General features: G+C 41.6%; 1 long non-coding RNA gene across 3 annotated transcripts in view; it reads right to left on the bottom strand.

The window, feature by feature from the left end:
* LOC131279185 (uncharacterized) overlaps positions 1–24,517 on the bottom strand; it is a 327,709-nt gene that overhangs the window by 131,994 nt on the left and 171,198 nt on the right. For 2 of the 3 annotated variants that reach the window (XR_009186552.1, XR_009186554.1), the window contains 2 exons: positions 14,140–14,281; positions 11,999–13,767 (listed from right to left, as the gene is read on the bottom strand). The exons of the other annotated variant lie outside the window; for it this stretch is intronic. This is a non-coding gene — a long non-coding RNA (uncharacterized lncRNA). Of the gene's footprint in view, positions 1–11,998; positions 13,768–14,139; positions 14,282–24,517 lie in introns of those variants that run through there. 3 annotated transcript variants of the gene reach the window in all.

Here is a 24,517-nt window from a genome sequence, read left to right as displayed (position 1 = left end):
CACATATTGAATTTGGGTATCAAACACCAGAGCCAATTTACACAGGTGATAAGAAAACACTCTTGTCCCTAGAAGCAGTTCATTTTTCAGTGCCAGAGGCAAAGTGTTTAGTAGGTATTTTATAGGTCATATATCCAGTACACTGTAAGACATCTGTAGTTGCTCAAACTAAAAGTCCTTCACTAGGGATGTCAGGACCTTCTGTAGGGGCCGGGGATGGAGGGAAGGGTGGGCCACTGGCCTGATGCACACGTGTGCGTACATGCACAAAAGAGAGGGCCCGGCAGAATCTTCTTTGGGGATTTTGTAGGAAATGGTTTTGGATGGTTGGCCCGGACTGCATTCGTCTCTACGGGACGTTCTGGTGAGCAGGGACCAGGGGTTTGAAGTGCTGACTTCTAGGCCCAAACGTCTACCCTATGGCTGTGTGATCCTGACCCTTTACCTCTCTGACCTCCTTTCTCGTTTGTCAAATTGGAATGGTGACACTTCCTCTACATAGCTCACGGGTTGGTTTGCAGAAAGGATCGGTGTGAGCATGCTCCCTGAAAGCCTCGCTAGCACTATGGAATCTAAGGCAGCCTCCTCATTTTGTCTTCAAGGGAAAGTAAACCCCTCCAATGCCTTGACAAAATCTCCGTTTAACCAGTTCAGAGTAATTTCTTAAGCAGGGAGGGCGAGTCATGTAACAAAAGGTCTCGCTTAAATCACATTTGAGCGAGTAAAAGAGGCCAAAGACTCAAGTGCCCTCAGATAGACGGCGAAAGGGCCGGCGACTCTGCAAGCCCTTTTGCTGCCATCCCCACAGCCCGTGAGGGGCCGCCCCAGACTGGGTGGAAGGCCTCGCGCCTCTCCCCAGCCGCTTTAGTGAATCACTGCATTGTAAAAGTGTTCAACAGTTTTTATATTAATAAAATAAAAATCAAGTTTCCTGGGCACGTAAGGTTTATCACAGTAAGTCTGTGTTAATATTTCCTAACCAGAGTGACCTCAGCCTGCCAGAATGCGCAGGCCCCTAATCCTCGCCGTAATGTTTTCTCATTAGCTGCGCAGCATTGCCACACTAGTGGCAGCGACCAAGCACCGCCTCAGGCACCACTGGAATTAATTACTAGAAGAAACACTGCTGTTTTGAATTGTCATCTTGAATTTATCACTTGCCACTTAATGTAACTCATCTGACCTAATACCTCCGCTGTGTCACCAGGGGCCTTGGCACTGGTTTCACCAGGGTAATAGCAGGGGGGTTCTGTATACCTAATGTGGCTGAGACGCCAAACACAGCTGCCGGAAGCCTGGTTAAAATCCTACCCTGGAGGCAAAGCATGCTAACAATGCCCCTAGCAAATTGCAGATTACCCATACGTCATGTTCTATCTGAAGCTAAGAGGGATTCGAAGGGAGACCCGATACATCTCATTTCTGCTGTTCGGAAAAGATAATCTTTCATTTCTTTGGATGGAACATCCCTCACCGTTTGTTTCTCTCATGTGATGTTTTCCAAACATAATGAAACTGGCGATTCATGTATGGAGGAAAAAGTGGCTCTGGGGGGCCTAGAGTGCTAAGTCTGGGGTCTTTTTCTTATAAATTCTGAAGAAATTGCTCATTAAATTACTCAGACAAAGAAATGCAATTTTCCCCAAGAAAAGAAACAGAATTATAACCCAAGTTGAAGTTTGTGTGGTACTTTTGCAAGACTACCTTGTACCTTGCACTTGTGAGAGTGATTCTGCATTAGCTATTTAAAAATGCACATTTAATAAGGGAATTTATGATTTGGTTGTTTTGTTAAGCCTGAGAAATTATTTCAGTATTAAAAAAAAGCTTTGATGCATGCTCTTAATCAAATTTCTCATCTGTAAAAAAACATGTATTTGAATCAACATTTCTCAAGTTTTCTGCCCATTTTGGAATCACCCAAATGTCATTATTTCCATTTTAAAGGTTGTCTTTCATTCTACTATAGCTTTTATTTCAAAATGTGACATATATATGTATGTATGTGTAAATTCTTAGCCCTTAGAAGCTTATAGACATAATAACATATACCATAGCATAAGAGCAAGGCACAAAAATCCAACTGATAAAATATTAAGTAAAATAGATTTACTCTAATAATGACTATTCCCAGTCTATTTCATAGACAAAAACATTTCCTTTGGTTACCACACGTTACACTATGCATAGTAAACTTTTGGAGATGTATAATGCAATATAAACATTAATAGTTACACAATTGTGTTGTTTTAGAAAGACTATTTATAGAGAAAATACAAAATGCCTCCCCAAAGTATACTTAGACCTAAGCCACCATAATCTTCCTGCTCATACAGCAGGAAATCTAATACACCAGCTCAATAAACTTGTAGGAAACAAAGGTTTTATGTAGCATTAAGTGTCACAATATTAAAACGCCCATTTTACTTTCAATTGCTCTGATAAGCCTCTTTTTAACAATCCAGAAAGTTGAGTGCCATTGTGAGAAGAATATTGTCCTAGGTAGGAAAGGATGGGGGAGGTAAAATAAAAACTCCATCCCTTCCCCTGTGTTTATCTCTAGGCTTAACACCCTCCAAGGATCTTTCTCCCTCAAACGGTCTGATTTTATACCCTTTGTTTTGTTAGGGAATGTTGTATCAAAGGTGACATAATATTTAAAAGGGTGTCAGAAAGCCTTGACTGCCTTACCAGATCAGCCAGGCAGCCTCTTTGGGGGTGGGTTTCCTTTCTTGTAAATGTAGCTTTGTGTGCTATGAGCTGGCGGGACTATAATTAGAGACTGTAAAGCTCTTTCAAAAAACCAAGTACTTCATTCCACTAATGCACATTACAAATGGTAAAATAGCCACAACAAAGATCACCACCCCCAGAAGTATAAGGTTCCCCAAACTGGGGCTGTTGCTCCTGTGAGGTTTGCCGTGTGTCCAGCACTCTGTAGCTGCCCACTTAATACCTGACAATGTGAACCACTGGTAATTTTCAGCTAGCTTAATTGGGGTCTTCTAGTATTGCAGAAAGTTTGCACTTAATGGCCATTAAAATACAGTATCTTCTATTTCTATTGCACCTGCCAACTCCCCAAACTTTTTACAAACAGAAATTCATTATTAATGCTCTTTAATGAAATGTCAGTGGTACTTTTGTACATTTTGAAGAGTTAGGAAATACCCAGGTCACTAAAATAATAGTGTCTTTTAAGCAAAAATTTCCCCTTTTTTGTTGCTTGGGCAAGCTTGAACAAGAGAAAGTTACAATCCTGGATTGGGGTTGGTAAATCCAAATCCACAACCTTTTTGCATTGCCCAGTGTGAGGAAGAGCTGAAGGTATTTTCAATAAATATGCAACCTTTCAGGATGGTGCATATTATCAAATTATAGATACTTTGTGATATTCACACATAAGGAAGATTAACATGTTATGACACACTTAAAAAAGGACTAGTGCGGTTTTCTTCCAAGTGATGGCAAAAATCCATCTTCCTCTGGGCAGGTAATCTAAAGACAGCTACAGTATACAGAGAGACCCTATGATTGACTTATGAACCCAAAAAGACATGTTGAAGTCCTAACCCCAGAACCTGTGAATGTAGCCTTATTTGGAAATAGGGTCTTTTACAAATATAATCAAGATAAGATGAGGTCATGCTGGAGAAAGGAGAGGGAAATTTAGACACAGGCCACAGCAGACAAGGACACAGGGAAGACAGTCATTGGTAACGGTGGCGAGACTCCTAGAGTGATGCAACTACAAGTCAAGGAATGTCAAGGATTATCGAGAGCCCCCAGAAGCTGGGAGGAGGCGAGGAAGGACTCTTTCCTAGAGCCTGTCTACTGACATGCTGAGTTCAGACTTCCAGCCCCCGGAACTGTGAGAGAATAAATTTCTGTTGTTTTGAGTCACTCAGTTTGTGGTGCTTTGTTATGGTATTGCTAGGAAACTAAAACTTCCCTTAGAGTAAACCTTGTGAGGTTGGATTATCTTTTCCCTACTCTTCTGGAATATCCAAATTGTTGACTTTAATAGTCCCACACCCACACAAACCCTCTTTGGGCTGACATCAAGTGCATAAGCACTGTAGAATCTTTCGCTATCTTCAGAAATTTTCAACTGACTTAAAACAAAAGAAATTTCAAAGTCCTGATGGTTAGCATTAAAAATATACCAGTGTATGCTGGGAATCAACAGCACTGAGAGCAATTAATTGCCTTGTAGAAAACCGAATCCTAAATGGTTTGTCAATGTTATTGGCGAATGCAGTTCAACATTTTAAAATTCCTTAGAATTGCTGGAAAGGAAGAAAAAAAAAAAAAAAAAGGAAAGAGAACATATAGATGTGCCTGCGTAGCTGAAAGGACATCATGAAATCCATTTACCTGACTGTAAAGCAAGGGGACCTCTGTGGTTACATAACTTGTAATTGAGGTAAGGACTCAAGCAAAGTACATCATCTGCAATTGAATGTTTTCAATTACTTTTTATCATGCTCATTTTCATTGCCACATATATAATGAGACAAAAGATTATTTTACATTTAAAATGAAAGCAATGCACATATAGCATTTACTTTGCAAGTGGAGACCCTGTTGCCTCTCACCACTCTGCTGAAATATGATGAATCTGTTGTACTTGTATGCAGTATCTATATGTAGCAATACCAAAATGATAGTTTTCTGCCAAATTATTTATTCCTTTTCATCTTAATATCTGATTTCATCAGAGTTAACTGTATTAACTACATAGGCTCTAAAATGCATCCTCCTACGCGACACTTTTTGACATAGGAACTTAACAATAGATATACCAGCTTCCCTCTGAACTGGAAATACAATTTTAGAAGATGTGCCTTTTTCATTTCTTTTTTAAAAACTATTTTAAAACATTTATGCCATATAGGTTAAGGACCAAAGACAAAGAAAATATTCCATCCAATGGAAACTGCAGCCACAATGTAAACAACACTAATGCAGTTAATTGTTCCAACTGGATTTGCTAGGACAGAAATTAGGCATTGAATGATACCAGTTCAGGACAGGCAGAGAGGAAAACTACTCGGCTGAGCAAGGGCTGCTCTGCGTGAGGATCCTTGGACCCCAGGTCGTGAACATCTGATATCTTTGACTTGTTCTTAGTTTCTTAGGGGACCGCAAAGAACCCCCCCGACACCCCAACCTGTCCCATCGATTCATTCATACATAATATCTTATTTGGGGATAGAAAGAAGGAAATCTCAAACCAAATGCATTTCACCACCTGGAACACAATCCACATAAAAGCAGATTCCTAGAGCTCATTACTGTGAGGCTGGCTCCTCGCAGCCATTGTCATGCAAGCCCGGTTGTAAGTAATAATGTGGCCTTTAATGACGGAATGATGGACCTGCCAAACACTCGCTGCTGCCATAGACTGCTTGCGTTTCCCTGCTGGAGAGCACAGAGATGCCCATCTGGGAGTTATTAACATATCCTCGTCAATTCAGAACCGACTTTAACATAATCCATATTTGTTGGAGAAAGTCCAACATCAGCTTGAGAACAGCAGTCACGTGCCTCAATGACACATTTCAAACCGCACACACCAAGCATGCTTGGGCAGCTAAGCAATTCAGAAATGCAAATAGCCGAAGCACTCTTCTGACTAGATAAAAAGGACAAATCCCTTATGGTAAGAGACTGGATGTCCTCTTAACATCTCAAGAAAAACAACCAAACTAGACAGGGTCAAATTCCAGAAGCACTGCTTTGGGTTTGGTGGGTCTCCAGGAAGACATGGCTTTTGGTTTATTCCAATCATATTGGTGCAATCAATCTCACCTCAAACCTTGGATTTCAGCTATTGTCAGGCAGAGCTGTTTGTCTGGGATTCTGGAATACAGATTCTCTTAAACCAATAGTATTGTACATTGTATGCTTGCTTGTTAACATATGTATAAGCACACATCGATCCCCTTTACAACACAACAAAGAGCTATCAGTCCTATTTCAACATCGTCTGGCTCTTACTCTGGATGGGTTATCTATTATAAACACATCCCTGGAAGAAACTTAATTGGTTATGCCCCTAAATGTGAGTCCTCATGATATTAAATTATATCAGAATGTCAACTAAGGGTTTTGGAAATTCTTTCCAAACTAGGCACAGGTCTTCGTGGGTATAGAACATTCTACCCAATGCTTTTTCAATGATTTTAATATGCTGAAAATAAGGTTAGTCAACTAAATTCTTTTGGTTGCTAGATATCATTGGTAGTAACTGTTCTTTAGAAGTGAGTAAAATTGAGGAATAAGGTGCACTTCTTTGACACCCCACCTATTCCTATTGGTAGCACCAGGATCAGCACTTAGGAGTTAAGGCAACATTTCAGTCCAAACTTGCATAATTTTTGGGGTATTGGTGAAAATGTAATAAAACCCTATTTTTAAACAGTGTAAACAAAAGCCAAATTCAGATTCTTTCTTCAAATATTAAATAAACTCACATGGCTTGGCCATTAGTTAATAGCATTGTGTCACTTTAAATTTTCTTCATTTGATGACTATATTACAGTTATGTGAGAGAATATTCTTATTGTTAGGAGAGACATGCTGAAGTATTCAGCAGTAAGAGTTTATGGTATCTACAACTTTCTCTCAAATGGTTCAGATGAATATATATGTGTGTATAAAGAAATGTGGCAAAATGTTCACAACTAGTGAACCTATGTGAAGAGTACCATTCTGCCAAATTTTTGATAGGTTTGAAAATTTTCAAGATAAAAAGATGGAAATAAAATAATTTAGACTCACACTTAATAATATGGAGTTTTCAAAGATAAAATCTACTGTTTGGAAAGTTGCTTTGTTTACTTTCTCTTGTTCACAATGCTTTGATTAATGATAACATTTTACTCACTGTTCTGTTCTATTTCCTTTGTGTTCTTTGCTTCATGACAGCATTTCATATAAGGAGGGAATCACCTGGAAGGAGAGGAAGACAGAGAAAAGGGAAAAAAACAAGAGGAAGCACTATATTGAGGGATGAAAGAATGAGTGGAAGAGACAAGGAAAACAGAAGGCATGCGATAGAAGAGGGGTGGCGAAAACCCTGCAGGGAGGACCAAGCACACCGCAGGGCACTCTGAGCTAGAGCAGCTTCAGGAGCATCCAGGGGCAATGACCGAGGTTGGGAAGAAGACGGGGCCGAGGTCCTCACTGCAGGGAAGGGATCATGTAAAACACCACCCTCTTCCTGCCAACCACAGTGGAGCAGTGGGCCCAGCCCTTCAGGGCAGCACACGCCTTCTTCAAGCGGAGCATAGGCTTCAGTCATGAGGCAACCTGGAGTCTGCACTGCGGGTGGCTCTTAGAACTGTGCCAGGCAGGCCACCCGCACCCCCTCCAGGGCATGGGCACTGAGCGGACTCTGTTAGGATGGAAGGGGCAGGGCTGGGGATCTTCAGCCTTTTGATGTAACTCCTGTGGTCTGGGGGTGTAGTAAAGGTTGTGTCTGTGAAGAGACAAAGTATAAGATAACAAAAAAATGCCTTTATCAGAATATGTACATAGTTTTATGTTGATTGCTGTGCTCTGCAGAAAATGATGGTGATGACAGAGGTCCCTACAATTGTTCAGTCTAGAGTAAGAGCTGAGATATGTCCAGAAAAGGTGTCTGAAAGGGTAAATAGCTATCGCCCAGGTAGAGGCACAGGTATGGAAGCGTGGAGGGAGTAAAGGCTGAGACGCATGGGAGTGCACGCGAGCAAGAGGTCTGACGTGGAGGCAGCAATGGCCAGCTGCACGTCATCCCATTATACCTTGTGGCTACACCCCATTGGGTACGTAACCACCCAGCAAGCCCCCCACAAAGAGCAGCCGATTCAGTGATCTCTTTTACCTCAGAATTCTGCGAGGACATCTTCCATGTCAGCTCACCAGTCTCAGAGCCCAGAAAGTTCTATGGACTGATCCTGATGAAGCCAAATTATACTTTGTTCTCAAGATAAAAGGAGCGGGAAGAGAGTTAAAGTAGCCACTGACCTTTGTCTTATTTGTCCTATTCTCCCCCACTAAACAGTGTAGAACAATATTGTTTCTTTCCAAGGAAAGAGTTTTAAAATGCACAGCTCCAACCAAGTGATCAGTGCTAAACAAAAGACCTGGGCTGCTGTAGACCCAGAAGCAGAGAGGAACCACGGGTCTGGTTTCTCCCCTACAACTATACCCTGGCCCCCTTCTGGCATCATGACGACTTTCTGTGACATCTGGTTTTCCACGCCACCTTTATTACTGTCCTTGACATTCATTTAAATCCTGACTTTCCTTAGAGAAAAATGTTGTGGGGTGAGAGGAAAGGGCAGAGTGGAGCATGATTCCTTCTAGACCCTGCGCTGCTCTGGAGATGGCCCCGGGCGGACAGGCACAGGGGGTGGGAGCTAATCTGCCCAGGAGTCAGGCCGAAAGTGGTTTCCTCTGTGGTTTTCTCCCAAGGAGTTCAGGACATTTGGCTTCTTTGATGAGATGGTATTTTGCACAGAGCTTTCAGTAGGATGGAGACAGTGGTTTCCATGTGGGCTCTGAGGAAAATGCCAAATGACTAATATTAAAGCTTAGTCTGAGAACTGACCATAGCATTAAAAGTTACATCCTAGGGAAATCATGTTTGTTCTTTTAAACATGGCTACATTTCAGCCCAAGGCAGCAAATGAGGTGTCTGTGCCTGCACAGGATGGGAAGGTTTGCTTGGTTCACACTGTGAGGCAAATGTATGTAGAATATTGCCGATTCAAGCTAAATTGCTACCTCATTAGGGTTATTTTGTATTTTATTTGAAACCTGCATTTCTCACAAGAGCATAGCAGAAAGGGAAATACAGGCAGTCGCCTAGAGTAGAGGGGTATCAGGGCCACCTCTCCACCACATGCCAAGGTTCAGAGACGCTTCCCTCACGTCCCTGAAACATGCTTCCCTCACTGTTCTCATGCTATGCCCCAGTTTGACTGTGTTTCCTTTCATGGTCTATGGAAAGCGTGTTCCTAAAACCATCTTTCAGAACATATGCCATATGCATTCACCTTTTAGGTTGACAGTGTTGAAATAAACCTACATCTATGAGAGCAACATACCAACCAGACATTATAGTTCCAGTCTTGTTAACCATCTAATCTAGAGTTGGGAGAGAATGAGACACAGGAAGAGGAGGAGTCGGATTGTTGGGAAAGATCTAGAGTACGGGATTTTGCCCAGTAGACCAGAGAACTACTGATAATGCTGAAAGTCCTGCAAGAGAGTGTAAAAGCAGCACCAAAGACTCCCTGTGAGGATGCGCCTTTGGTTATTTCCAGCCCCGCAGAACAGTGCCCAGGCAATTTTTGATGCCTGCCTGGGGTCTCACTCTGGGCAGGCTGCAGAAGCACTCCCCTGGGCTCAGAGCCCCAAGTGTAATTTTTTAGCCATGTTCTGGAACAACATAGAAGCCAAGCATCTTGAGGTGGTGGTATCTGGGAAAATCAAAGGGTTCTGAAAATATGGCACATTTAACGGGGCAGTCTACTTTAATGTTTAAAATATGTTGTTTTAATAGTTTGTATGTGCTCCAACTATAACAATAAGGTAACATGAGGTAAAAGAAGTGAGAAATAGATCCCTAAGGCACCATTCTACTGCTTTCGCTTCAAGAATATGGAGTGACTGTCCACTTCTTGCGATAACTAATTTCCTCACTGGATGAAGAGTTGCGGTCCATAACTCTTAAAATTGTGGCTCTTCTCTGAGGGTTAAAGTCACACAAAATGACAGGAAGATGCCACTGCCACTCTTGCAGCTACTAAATCTGCTTCTCTTTTTTTCTCCTCTCACGGGGAACAGATGGCAGCCCCTGCTCGCTGTTTCTCTCTGTAGGTGGCAGGTGGTCAAGCCTTGGTGTGATAGAGATAACTAGTCATCCACTGTATCAGTCAGAAGAGGCCAGGGCAGTGGCTCTCCCTTTGCACACATCAGAAGCACCTGAAGGGCTTGTTAAAACACAGATTCCTGCACCCACTCCTAGAGTTTCTAATTCAGTAGGTCTGGGGTGGAGCCTGAGTATTTGCATTTCTAATAAGTTCCCAGGTGATGCTGATAGTCTGGCGACCACAATTTGAGAACACTGAGCTAGGTTATACTGCAGAAACAAACGGTCTCCAAATCTCAGTGGCTTACAGTCACCAAGGTTTGTCTTCCACTTATGTCTAATGGCCGTCACAGGTCGGCTGCAGCTCTGCTCCATGTCACCTCGCATCTAGTACCCAGCATGATGACAAAGCCTAGGACAGAAGCATTGCCAGTGTCATGGCAGAGGGAAAAGAGGACCTGGTAAACTACTTGCCAGCTTTTAAAGCTTGGGCTTATATTTCATTGGGGGAAGCAAGTCACACAGCAAATTTGATACCAGTGGGGAGTGAGGGCTGGAACATTTTTGTGACTAATGATGCAGTATTCCCCCTTTTTCATAAGTGTGCTCAGTTTTTGATGGGATAAATGTTTGTCCAGAATAAAGACTGAATTTCTCAGACTATCTTGAAGCTTATTTATGGCCATGTAAGTTCTGGCTGATGGGATGTAAGCAGAACTTTGTGTAATTGCTCTGGAAACTTTTGTTAAAGGACAGCACACATGTGCCCTTTGTCTATTTTTTTCATTCCTTTCTCCATCCTATTGCCTGGAATGCAGATGCTGACAGTTTGGAGCATGAGGTCAAGGCCATGGCTAATAGGAAAAGATCTAAGGCATGTGGAGCACCATGCCAGCCCCAGACCACCTATCCACACGTCTATGGAAGAGAAGAAATCAACTTCCATCTTGTTTAAACCACTGTTCTCTTGGGTTTTCTGCCACTCACATCTGAATGTAATCCTGGCCGGTGCACCCTGAGAAAGGATTTCTTTTGAAGTCCACTCACTTCTGTCTGTAGCATCTTGTGTTCCACTCAGCCATCAGCTATTTACTGAAATTCTGAGCCCTTTCCTTCACACCTCTTTTTCTCATCCTTAACAATGCAGTGATAGTGTCTGCAGAAGGAGGTCAAATGTGGCTTTGCTCTTTCTGGGAACGTAGGGAAAGGCTAAGGATGCATGGAGTCAGGCGGTGGGGAACAGGACAAAGAAAAGGAAAGGCTTGTCTGAGCAGGACTTTCCTAAAGTGCTTCCAAAATGGCCTTTATTTGACGGTGGTAAAGGTGACAACGTTCCTCTTTATTGCCAAACCCTCCCCTGCAGTAGAGGAGCATTTCTGATGTCTGGGTTTAAAGTGATTTGCATGCCACAGGACACTTTCTGTGACCACAAAGGTAAATGACAAGGCAAGAGATATTTAAAACAACATTGTTAGAAGCCTCCAGTCATCATGTCTCTCCTCTCTGCCTTCATTCGTAACTCCCCACCCCAGGCCCCATCTCTGCACTCCCTTTGCCAATCTTTCCCCCTCTGATATTTTTGTTTTCCCCCTTCACAGTAAATGTCTGTTGTCCACACCCCTCCACAGAGAGAGGGAGGGAAAGCTGGGGCAAAGAAAGAGGAGGGTCTCAAAAATCAAAGTGCTGAAAATGGGGGGAAGAATCCAGGAGGAGAAGACCAGCCCTAGGGCTAAAAAGGCTAAGGGGCTCTTCCTGAGGTGAACCACATGTTCAAGGCCTTGCTAGGCTGCAAAAAAACAGCTGGTCAGGGTAATGCAGAATGTCTCACCAACACACAGGAATAAGTTACCACTTCAGTTTCACAAGTGTGATTTGTAAGCCAGATATATGTGTACTCTCATGATGGTTTCTTTAATGATGGGGAGATACATGCTGGGGCATTTCACATGCAGAATCTATTGCACTAGGCATCATCAGTCTTCTAATACAATAAAATGTCCCAAGAGACAGTGGCTGTATCACACACACACACACAAATAGCTTTCGCGGTCAAATAGGTTTGAGAACCACAGCATCTGATGTTCTCCTGGAAACTGATTATGTACATTAGCATATTAAAGGCTCTGAGAATTTCTGGAGTAAAGAGTTCTGTTTATTTCTTTGTATCCAAACTTCTTGAATTGTAGAATCCTTTCATGAGTATAATATCTACGAATATCTTAAGGAACTTGTTCTTTGGAACACAGTTTGGGAAACCATCTTAAAACAATGAAAACAATCATAGGCCATTGCTGTATTGCTTTTTGTAAGAGGAGTTACAGCAACCTTCACTCTTGTGAATATTCATAACCTATTGGCATTTCAGTGGGACCACAGAGAATTAAAAACAGAACCCAGCAGTGCTCAGAATCGCATCCCAGGGGCACAAAACGCACAATTTTTGGTTTATGCCAGCTGTCAGAAACCTAAAACTGTACTGCAGGAGTATGGAATGTGGTTCCTCAGAAGGAAAAGAAATCAACTGAATTTAAAAATTACCTGTAATTATTGATTAATAGTAAAATATGAGGTAACACCCATAAAAACTGTCTAGATGTGGAAGAGACTGTGATAGAGAGTGATGATTTAGATCAAATTATGCAAAAGAAAGAATGGTGGTTGATTTGGAAGGATGCAATTCTCCCTAAATACCTTAGCCGAGGGCTTTAGTAGCTCAGCATATCTCTCTGCCCAGAGGCAGTAGGAACTAGAAAGAGCTTGGGCTTTAGAATCCCCTTAACGCCGGCAAAGCCCTGTGTTTATTACTATTACAACACTTCCCACAGTGCATTGTAGTAATCATTTTAAGTGGTTTATCTTGTTATACTGTGAGTTCCCTAAAGGCAAGTGTTAGACCTTGCTAATATCCTTATCTCCAGACTAGAAGTTCCTGGCACAGAGTAGACTTGCAATAAGGTTTGTTGAATGAATGACTATCTTTGAGAATCCCAGATCCAGATTGTAACTGTACTCCAGGTTGAACCTTGGTTAGTTAATGGGAGTGGAAGGGTTTACAAGGGCACAGTGTTTACAATGGCCTAGTCATGTGGCCATGTGACTGTTGCAGAAGGAAAAGACAAAAGTTTTCCCTGGTTGATAACAATGGTTGCCTCTGGAACAGGGAGCCAGGTTGCTGGTGGTCAGTGTGGAAAAGGGCCTTATTTTTCGTTGTACAGATTTTTTTACTTTGGGATTTTACCTCATGCTAATGCATTTCCTATTTGGCAATCAAGAAATAATATTTAGTGTCCATTACTGACCCCAAGAGTATGAGTTTCTGAATGCTAGCAACTAGAGATTCTTCTTTTCTTACTTCTTCCTCAGCTCACTAGCCAGCTTCTAGTATTGGACTAAAAACTTGTCTGAACTGCTTATTGCTGGAACAGGTAAGAAGAAAACCTAATTCAACCCTTCCACAAAATGCCTCAAATCTACCTTTCCAGACTTGGGTCCCGCCCAGCACAACCCTACATTCAGGCCATAGAAAAGTCTTGCCATTCTCTGAACTCTTCCTGTGCTCTGTGTTTGCATAACCGGTCTGTAGAAAACTACCCATCCTTGGAGGACGAACTCAAAAACCTGGTCCTTTCACGAAGCCTTTCCTGAAACGTTCACCAATAATCAGAATTAATACCCCACTTTCTGTATGTCAGAAAACATTGCACCTCACCTTATGATTACTTAATGCACAAGGCACTAAATGCCTTGCCATGAAATCAGTCTAAGTAATCAGCATAGAGTGGTGGTTACACAGAGAGGCTGTGGAGCTCTTGGGCAGTGGTTATGTGCACAGGCTCTGTAATCAGTCAGACTTCACTGGGTCAAATCCTGCTTCCAGAGTCTTGCCTCAGTTTTCATACCTGTAAGATGGTAATTTGTGAAGATTAAAAGAATATCAAATATATGTCTGCTTCAATTACCAGACTATAAGCTGTTTCTCAATAAAAACCACGTATAATTAATCTTTGTATTCCATCTCTGTACTTCCTATGCAACAACACCTAAATAATGTTGAATCAACACATGTTTTACATTGCATTGAGGTAGAAAAAGTCAGAGTAAACCAGACTTCAAACTCCCTAGTTTCAATCTTATACCAAATTTGGGGTATTTGGGCATTGGCTAAAGTTCTAGACACCAAAGGATTTTAAGAGAGGTTCTTACTAACACCTTGATGATGTATAGAGAAGAGAAAGCAGGACACAGACTCGAGACAATAGGGATCTACCTACCCTGGCCCTGTCATTAAAGATTCAGCCCTTAACCTCTCTGGGCATTGGTTTCATCATCTGTAAAAACACCACTTGCCAGGAAGGGGAACTTCACTGCCTCTGCTGGAAATGCGTGGATGTCCCAAAACTCAGTTCGGCTTATCTGGAAAATGAAGCAGATGGAAAAGGGTAGTAGATTTCAAACTTCAGTGGGCATATGAAGTTCACTCATAATATGCTGATTCCAAGCTCTTCTCAGAGGAGTTCTATTTCAGTAGGTTCGGGGCAGCACTTGGGAAAATGCATTAGTAACTCCCCAGGCAACTCTGTACAAGGGTTGTTTTGGAAAATGATTTCCGAAACATGGCACCTGACCCAAGCTACATGTGAGAACTACTTGGGGAGGTTTCTAAAAAATACTTATATGAGGTAAGAGGCTCAACCCTAAGATTCTAATTTAATTTATCTCAGATGGGCCCGGAATATCAATATTTTTTAAAGACCAACAATGTGATTCTCCTATGCAGCCAGAATTGAGACACCTGCACTAAATGTTTAATATATCAACTTAAGGGCACTAATATAAAGCTGAAATAGATTCCTCTTGAAATAGATTATATAGAAACATAAGGATTCCAAAGACTTGGTTTCAACTAACTAAAAAAGTTGGAAAAGAACAATTTAATCCAAGTATACAGTAGTCAAGAATTTAATCCAAGTAAAAAGAGGCTCATCCTTGTTGCATAATTTGTCTTAAAAACTTATCAGACAAATCATCAACTGGTGAGCACCACCAAAAATGACCTGCATCCATCAGCAAAGGGAAAGCAGTTGATTGGCAGTGATGTTTGCAATGTACCTATTGCTTAATGCATGCAGTTTTTAGATTAATTTCTGAAATCCATTGTGTGTTAACTGCTATGAGAATTTTAGGCATGTATTTGCACATTTAAACAATGAAAGAAGTGTTCATATTTTTTATTGAAATGTGCAAGCAAATCAATCCACCAAGACACCCAGTCTTTGTATGAATTCAGTAAGCCAAATTTCTAAAGAATATAGCTTTTAGTATTGTAATTCAAGAATTTCATCAAAGCAGACTGAAGTAGAACATGAAAAGAATCATCAGATGAAAGAGCAAAATTTTTAAGTACAGATTTTGTTTATTTTAAAGCCAATACAAAATATTCTATTTTTCTAAGAACTCAAAGTGGATAGCAAGTAATGTGCATGGAGTGGACAATATTATTAATGAAAACGAGCCAGTCTGGGAACCTAATGACAATGAAAACCATGAAAGTATAATGGCTAAGAAATAAGTCAAGTAAAGAGAGTTGTCAGGAAAGAAAATGATGGGATTGCAACAAAGTGAGAATAGAATTTTTCATTAGTTATGGGCTTCCTACAAATTCAGGTATTAAATCAGATATAAGACTATGTTCAGTGAGATGGTGAGTTGAATCAAATCTGAAAAATTAAAGGATACTTTTTTCACAATAGGTAGGGAAATAGCCCCTCAATCAGATATAGTAACTGTCACTCATTTGGATTCATGAATCAAATCATTACAAACCTTTAAAACCAAGTACCATTTTTCAGAGAACTATTTTGGATTTATTATGTGTGTGCTCTGAAGTCAAACTTTGGGTGTGACGTAGGTCATTTTGTTAAAAAGCCCCCGTAGTCGTCTCCTGGATCTCTAGTACACTGTATTCTCTGGAATATTCCTGGGACTTCAAAGACAGTGAAAACAGCATGAAAATGCAGCACGTGGGCAAGCAGGACTTCACGTGGCACTTTGATGTATAGCACCCGAGCCTGCCAGTGCCAGAGAGCAAATCCCCTTTTTTACTCTAATCTCAGTGCCCTGTGATGTTTACTGTCCTCAGACATCCAGTAATAAAAAATTAAAAAGATGTTCCTTTTCTCTTCAGACAAATTCCTGCCGCCTCAAGATAATGTAATGTTGTGACTTTTGATGTTCAGGGCCTCTAGGAAACCTCAAAGGAAAGGTCCTGGTGTTTGTACCTGTGGGTCCACAGCCATCGCCATGGACGCCAACCTCGCCCGTGAGCCTCAAAGGGCAATGTAAACAAAAGTTTCTCATTAAACATGAGTTTAGCATTAGTAAGATTGCCCAAAGATCACATTTACAGATAACTGAAGTGTCACTATATTCCTTTGTGCAGCCCAGCCGTGACCCTAATTAATGTGTCTAAAGGAGACATGTATTTCTTCAAGTAATGGGTGGTTTTGTTTGGACAATTAGACCAAGCTGACAAGGAAATTTTCCATCAAACCAAGTCATAAAAAGTACATTATTCAGCATTATTATGAGTTAAGCAGTATTTATTACCTGAACTTTACAATACTCCATTATCCATCATTACCTGCCATTAAGGTATGTTAACATGAGATCAAAGAGAGAAGCCAAGCTAAACAAATAGTCATGTCCACAAACTGCTTTAGTGCTGTTCACTTAAAGAGAGGCAAATGCCAGAGACAAATGCCGCTGAATTTAAGGTTGGACAATTTGCATTTAACCAGAAGATGCAAATCAGTTGTATCATGACAAGGCAGTGATTATATAAATTCCATGCTTGTTATTGAATTGACAAGACAAAGCCGGTTTCCAGGGAATTTCAAAAGAGACGAAAAAAAGTCAAAGTAAAATTTGAGCTACAAATTCCAGTTTTGATGGGTGCTAGTAAAGATTCATTGCTGTATCAATTCTCAGCGACAATGTTGCCTCGGAAGTCACTAAAAATGATATCAGCTGAATGGATCTTAAGAGGAAAGCAAATGTTTTTAGCAAAATTGTAAAACCTTGGAACCCACCTCCTGAGCAAACACTCTGAAGGCTTAGAAGTCTAAGACCAGCTTACAATGTCCTGCCTTTAAAATCTATTCTTGCCACCAACTCTTCCTTCTTTCCCTGAAGCCAAGAGCAAAAACAAGGATTCTGGAAGTTACCCCTTTAAAAAGTACATTCCTCCTCCTTCCTTCCGGTAGCATACAACCCATCCCTTCTGAAGTAAAACTCTTTCATGTACGCCTGTTCACTTCCTTCCCTGTATCTTATAGCTGATGTTCAAGAAATGGGTAATGCTCAACTTCAGCTGAAGACAATCTGCAAAGCACTGAGGGAACTTTTTTAAAAAACTTCCTGTTACAAACTATAAGAAAATGTCCATCCTTCCAAATCTATACTTCCTTTTCCTGACTGATCCAAGGTAGACAATATACATCCAGGGCAATGAAAGGATGCAATAGTCTTATTTTCTTTACACATAACAGATAATTCTTCAGGCTAAAGTGACATTTTTGCTTATTGTGGAACACTAGCCAGAAAATATCAGACTTTTTGTGTTTTGAAAGTTATGTTATCTACAAGGTTTCTCTGACTAAATAAGTGACTTAAGACCAACCATCTTTGTTCAAAAACAAAGTTTATTGAGCAACTCAGTGCTGTAGGGGAATCACAGGAGAGCAAAACTTGGTTTCTGTACCTGTGAGCTGTAATGAGGTGCAAGGAACACATACATAGAAAAAGGGATAGCAGCACAGGCAAGAACTGGGAAGAGTAACTAGGGCAGAGGGGAGTGTGTGCCCTGGGCTAGAGGGCTGAGCGCCTGAGCAAATTTCCATCAGTATCTATGGGTGTAGAGCTCTGAGTGAGCCCCTGGGCAATTGGATGTGAGTGGGGAAGATGGATTTCAGACATGCCACGTGGGGTAAGGCATGGCCTTTCCTGGTGGTCAAAGGACTTGAGCGAAATTCCCATGTCTATCCAGACAGCTGAGAAATAGGAATGCAGGTGACTTAAATAGACCAATCTGACAGGTGCTGATGATTTGCGGGCATCTGGGGAAGGACTTGTAAATTTGGAATGCATGTTTGGAACCAAATTGTGAAGAGCCTTGAAGGCCAGGCTTAGGAGAAGGAAGCTGATCCAGGTAAGCCATGATTATCCTTTATCAGTTTCTAAAAAGGGTCATGGCATGATGCAGGCATATTTTGGGAAGATTCATTTGCAGAGAAGTATGGGGGCAACTAGAGTGTGGAGAAGCTGGAAGCTTCTCTGAAGTTACCACATCAGCCATCTCTGAAGGCAGTGAATGGCAACGTGCTGGAACAGACAGAACAGAGGAAGAGGATTCCGATGCTTGGAGCCATCGCTGTGTGTGATAACCATGGATGCCAGGCTGTTGCAGTAGTGATAGCTGATGTCCTCCAATTTTTATTCCCCTTTTCCTCTGGCAGCACAACTCTGGATTTCAGAGGCAGCATGGCAGAATAGTTAAGATCACGACTTTGGAACCAGCCAGGAAGGGTTAGAAGCATACCCCTGTCAATCACTCCCTGATGACCTCGGGTGAGGTACGTAACCACTCTGCCTCAGTGTGCCAACCTAAAGCCTGAAGGACATGGGCTAGAGTGGCCACAAGACCAAAGGACGTGTCTGGCACTGGGTCAGACGAAAGTTTTATTTGGACTTACAGACAGTACAGGATTTCTGGTGGGGGGAGGCTAAAGAATCAAAGTAGCACTCCACAAAGAGGCAGGAAAATGAGGGGTAATATAAAGGGTGAACAGAAAAAAGACATTTCATAACAGAGTTTCTGCTAGGGTCACATGAATCACATAAATGGGGTCAGGTGATGTTATTGTAGGAAGGAAGTGTACAGCCTGGGGAAGTGTACAGTCTACAATGCCACCTGTACGTCCTTTCTCCCCAGGGAGGCTTGTTACTTTTAAACTAGTGTCCAGGTTACGCTGGCAGATATGTGCTATGGGCTTTGTTTCCTTACCTGTAAAATGGGAGCCAAAATAGTATTTACCTCATAGAACTGTTGTTAGTCAGTATGTATAAATCTCTTAAAATAGTGTTTAGTTCCCAAGAAGCACTAGGAAAGGGACCAGCGTTATTACTAGCTGAGCACATGGCCCCAGCATTTCCAGCTCCATGCGGTCATACGGCTATGTTATGGCCAACAGCAGTGAGTGGAAGTGATGGGGACAACTCTCAGATCGGACCCTTGTAGGGCCCTACAGGGCCCTTTTCTTCTTCTTACTGGCTGGAAGCAGACATGATGAGACCATGAGATAAAAGCTGTGTGCCAAAGAGTTAAAGCTGCCAACACTGTAAACTGGCGTAGTAGCCTAGACTGCTTATGCTCTGATTATTACATAAGGAAAATAAATCTCCACCTGATTTAAGCCACTATCATTTTATTGTCTTAGTTGTAGCGGTTGACTGTGTTCTTAATATACACAGTCTCCGGAGACCTGGTTACTACAGGGTTTGCATTTGAACATGTCTCCAAGATTCAGCTGCTAGAGGTGGCCAGTCTCAAGCCAGCCATTGCACAAAATGATCTGGTGGTCCTGTCTGCCAGCCTGGCTGCCATTAGACATAGCTCACTCCATCCCATGCAAGCCCTCCAGAGAGACCCAGGCTGTCCCTGTTCCTTTGCACCCAAGCCCTGAGGCTGTAGGATGACTTTGTGTACTTCCTCTCCCCTCCCAATTTGCCCTCAATGCAATGATTTTATCCACCTAAAAAAAATGTTGGGGTTCCAGGAGATCATGGCGACTTACCCTCATCACCATTCTTGGGAATGGCCGTGGCTGGACCACTAAGAAACTATTGCTACCACAGAAAGATGAGGGAAGTGGTGATGCTGCGGGGCACACACAAAGGAAATGTCCATTCACTGGTAAAAGGAACAGGTCTGAATTTAGGAGAGAAGAGAGTGCCACATGATAAAAGGAAGTTTGCTCTTGGCTTGCTCTTTATAGGCACTATACAAAAACCTGTGTAAAACACTCAGAGCTTCACTTTTTTATTTTTTATTATTTTTAAAATTTATTTTTATATCAATGTTACATGTTACTCAGTTAACACAAGACAACTACAATAACAATAAATCTGCTTTAGACAGCAGTTACACTTCCCCTTTTTTTTTTTAATTTCTCTCTCCTCCCCACCCCCCCCTCCCCACTCAGTTGTCTGTTCTCTGTGTCTATTTGCTGCCTGTTCTTCTTTGTCTGCTTCTGTTGTTGTCAGTCACACAGGAATCTGTGTTTCTTTTTGTTGCGTCATCTTGCTGTGTCAGCTCTCCATGTGTGCGGTGCCATTCCTGGGCAAGCTAAACTTTCTTTCGCACTGGGTGGCACTCCTTATGGGGTGCACTCCTTGCATGTGGGGCTCCCCTATGCGGGGACACCCCTGTGTGGCACGGCACTCCTTGCATACATCAGCACTGCGCGTGGTCCAGCTCCACACAGGTCAAGGAGGTCTGGGGTTTGAACCGCGGACCTCCCATGTGGTAGACAGACGCCCTAACCAGGCCAAGTCTGCTTCCCCCCCTTATTTTTGTGCATTTCTCAGACTTGTGGGACTTGGGACAATGTCCACTCTGACTACTTCAGGCTGGAAAAGGACGTAGATGTTATGGGGCATAAAAGAGCGATCTTGGTCCTTCTATTCACATAGCTAGGGTAGCCTGTCACCTGCCACCCATCCACAGTTAGGCTGCCTTTCTTAAAACTGTGTTAAGTTGCTGCGACCAGCTTAGTGATAGCTTGGCTCAAAGGGAAGGCAATGCAGAACTTTACGGAATAAAGGACAGAGAGAAAAACACAAGAGAGGAGATAAAAATGGGACCAGGGGACTCACAGCTTCTGGAACTGAGAGCCTCTACCCTAGTTTCCACCTTGTATTTATTGGAAACTACCAAGCAGCTGTTTGTTATCTGAACTGCAACATCATCTACAATAACAGGGAACAACTGCATCATCTACAATAAGGAACAACTTCAACACCTACAATAGAACAGGTGCAACATTTGCAGTAAAGAACAGGCAATTATTTTCCCACATTAAGTAAATTCCCTATCCAGTAAATTCCCTATATTGGGTCCTTCCTCACTATGACTGCCACTTGAAATTTTCTAATGAATTATTTGATCTCCTTGCTATAAAAACTTCACTGGCTCCACAAGGCCTTCTGAAAAGAAAAACAACAACAATCAAACACACACACAAATGGAAACACCTTAGTTTTAAATGGAAAGCTTCAATCCTTTCCATGATCTGACACCAACATTTCTTAACAGCTTAGCTCACATTTCTTCCTTTACAAAGACCTCTATTTTATTCAAATTAAGCTCTGAACTATCCCTTTCCCCTGCTTCTTTACCATTTGTTATGCCATTTGTTCATCCTGGAATGACTCTCCCTTGTGTCCCATCTCCACCATTGAAATCCAATCCATTCTTCAAAACAGAGATAAAATAGTTTTCTTCATGAAAGAATACCTATCACACGCTGCTCCAGGGTACGATTTCCATCACCCGTTTAGATTTCTCTTGTGTTACTATTACATGCTGTCTCAAATTATCATAGTTGTTAATGTCCTACCATTTTGTTGGAGGCCAAGGTTCTTTAAGGGTCCTTTTCTTATGTCCTCAAACTGCCTGGACCAGTGCTTTAAGGGCATTCATTTGTTTAACTTTTGAGCTTGTGATGAGCATATGACGCTACTGGAACGATCAGAATCCTTCTTTTAGATTTTATGTAATAAAGAAGCTGATTTTACTCCCTCCTCGGATTGTTAAACTGGATGGTGTCTGCCTGGATCTGTCTACATGAAGGAAGGAAGGCTTTGGCTGAAGGAGAAAAGCAATAAGGCCAATATTTAGGAAGTAAGGAGAGGGGGCAAGCCAACACCCATCATACGGGCCATAGTGGTTAAGAGAGCTCATGCCCCAGATTCCCAGTTCTGTGGTCTGCAAAGTCTCCCCTGTTGTCCATGCTTGTTTGAGGTGGGTTTCTAGTCCCTGAGAACAGAGTCTTTGCTATTTAGAGATGCTGAAAGTCTTGTATTTTCTTGAAGCATTTAATATAAAGTTACCTAAACAGATCCCTGCTGTATTCCTGAATCCCTGAACATCTGTGAGGCACGACATATGTTCTTCTAAACCCACTCACCATTCCTGCTTCATTTAAGGTAACGGCATTTGATAAATATAATACATCATATTGCTTGGAAAGTCCTTGATGGGGTAGATATGCTCTACCAATTGTTAAGGAACTTTAATTTCACAAAAATAATCCACAGACTAATGAGGGCAATATATTTACCCCAAACTGCATGTTTTCTTAACCCAGCAATTTAGGGGACTGCTGTTATGGATCTGAATTGTGTGGGAGCCCCTTGATTAATCCAAATGTTGCATTTCTAATCACCCAATAAAATACCCTAATCTAGCTCTATATGCCTCAGAAACTAGGGAAGGGCTTCTAATAAAGAGGCTGTCTACCACTCACTAAAGGAAGGACTCAACCCCAGAAAGCCCTCACATCATCACAGGTAAACCATCTTAGGCTCATGCTGCCAAGCACCTCATCAGTGCTTTGCCTACAAATGCAACAATCCCACAAAGTGCAGATTCTAAAGGACTATGAGTCATGCATTCTTCATGACCTACTAGAGTGCAGTTGAAGAAAATTTCCCACCACCTGGTACCATTAGAGTAAAATCTTGGAGTTGTATCATTTTCAGAAGGTCAAGGAAAAATACCTGTGGCTAGTTAAAAAATAGAAATAGCCATACATGCAACCAGAAGTCAAGTCTGAAGTTGATAAAGACACTTTTTATGACATTATTTCAGAAGTCCTTTTTGTTGTCCAGGGTTGAAATCAATACATATTCATCACTTTTATACCAATAATATGGTTGATGGTTCTGGAAATTTTGTTGGAAAATGCTTCCTTCACAGGAAGCTCCAATTTGTTTTTGGAAAGGAGAGAGAAAAGCCTCCTAAGAAGAAATTGGTTCATACCTCTAGTAGTCATTGCCGAAAGCATCCTACCATTAGAAGGGCCTGCAATGTAAAAATTATCACCTGATTTCCCTGGGCATTGTCTTAGGAAGATGAACAAGTCATCAATGTCATTCCATCCAGTTCTATCCATTGCACAAAATCACTTGAAAATTCTTAGAGAAAAATTATAAAGAGCCTGAAAATCTAGCCAAGCAAGCATGCACTAGCCAATAGGTTATCCCAACTGGGCATTTTGCCTAATGGTAAATGAGACCCCCAGATGACTTCTGACCCAGGCACAGGAATACCACTCAATATAAATGCCTGTAATCCTTCTATGAATTCTTTTCAATTCTTTTATGAAGGTTAAGTCTTTCATGATCTTGGGGATTTTTTTTTTTTTTTTTTTGGCAAAACAACCTTGTTCAAGTTTGTTGACCATAGATTATTGATAATACTTCTTCAAGTCTTTTTCCAATACTTCATAGACATTGTGTTTTATAGAATCCTGAGGGTGCTATTAAAGTTTGAAGTGTTTCATATCCAGAGATCAACTGAGGAAAAGTTTGATGACGGATTTCAGGAAATCCTGAATCATTTCAATGCATCAAATGTCAAAGGAAAGTAAAGAAATGTGAGATCAGATATTCCAGGGCCATACTACATTGTTAGCTTACTAGTTGGGTGACTGTAAGCAAATTCCTTAACCTTTCCAAGTTTTTGTTTTCTCATCTATAAAATAATTATCATACTTTATTCCAGATCGATTACTAGGATTCAATAAGATAAAACACACATGAAAGCAAACAGTGCAGTGTTTAGCACATAGTAAGGTTTTAGTACATAGGGTCGCCATGGTGTGGGAGTTTTCTTCCTGAGAAAAGACAGGCATAGAAATTTAAGTGTGAGTAAGTGTTATTAGTACTATCACAGCATGTCTTGTGCATGAGCAAGTTAAGCTCCCTCTCACCAGGATAACTTGTCCCCAGGAACCAGAAGGCAAGAGAGTGAGCCCCTCCTTGAGACTTCAGCACTTCAGGCACCAGCGTGCAGAAGAGCTCAGCAAGCCCCTTGCCAACTTCCAGATTCACCTCCCTGCTAGCGTCTGGTGGGGCCCTACAGAGCTGCCAATGTTTCTTTTTTTTTTTTTTTTGTACTGGGGCTGGGGATTGAATCCTGGACCTTGTATGTGAGAATCCAGCACTTAACCACTGAGCCACATTGTCTCCCCTAAGTTGGGTTTTTTGTTTGTTAGCTTGTTGTTTTTCTGTTTTGAGGAGTAACTGGGGACTGAACTGAGATCTCCCATGTGGGAAGTAGGCATCTGACCCATTGAGCTGAATCTGCTCCCTGGGTGTTTTCTTATTTTAACCTGTGCAATTCATGGCAGAGTAGTCCTCTGTCTCTCATTTTCCTCTCATCTCCTTGTTCTTCCATATGGTAAGGGATATTTCACAGTTTTATACTAAAAGCCTGGCTGCTTTTAAAAATTAAGAACCTTAAATTTTTAATTCAGTTCCCACATTGCTTAAGAAAAAATGGCAATAACTTCTCCAGTAAGAATATTA

The sequence above is a fragment of the Dasypus novemcinctus genome, chromosome 7, assembly GCF_030445035.2.
Source record: "Dasypus novemcinctus isolate mDasNov1 chromosome 7, mDasNov1.1.hap2, whole genome shotgun sequence".
NCBI classification, from domain to species: Eukaryota; Metazoa; Chordata; class Mammalia; order Cingulata; family Dasypodidae; genus Dasypus; species Dasypus novemcinctus.
This window is presented reverse-complemented; position numbering and strand designations above follow the sequence as displayed.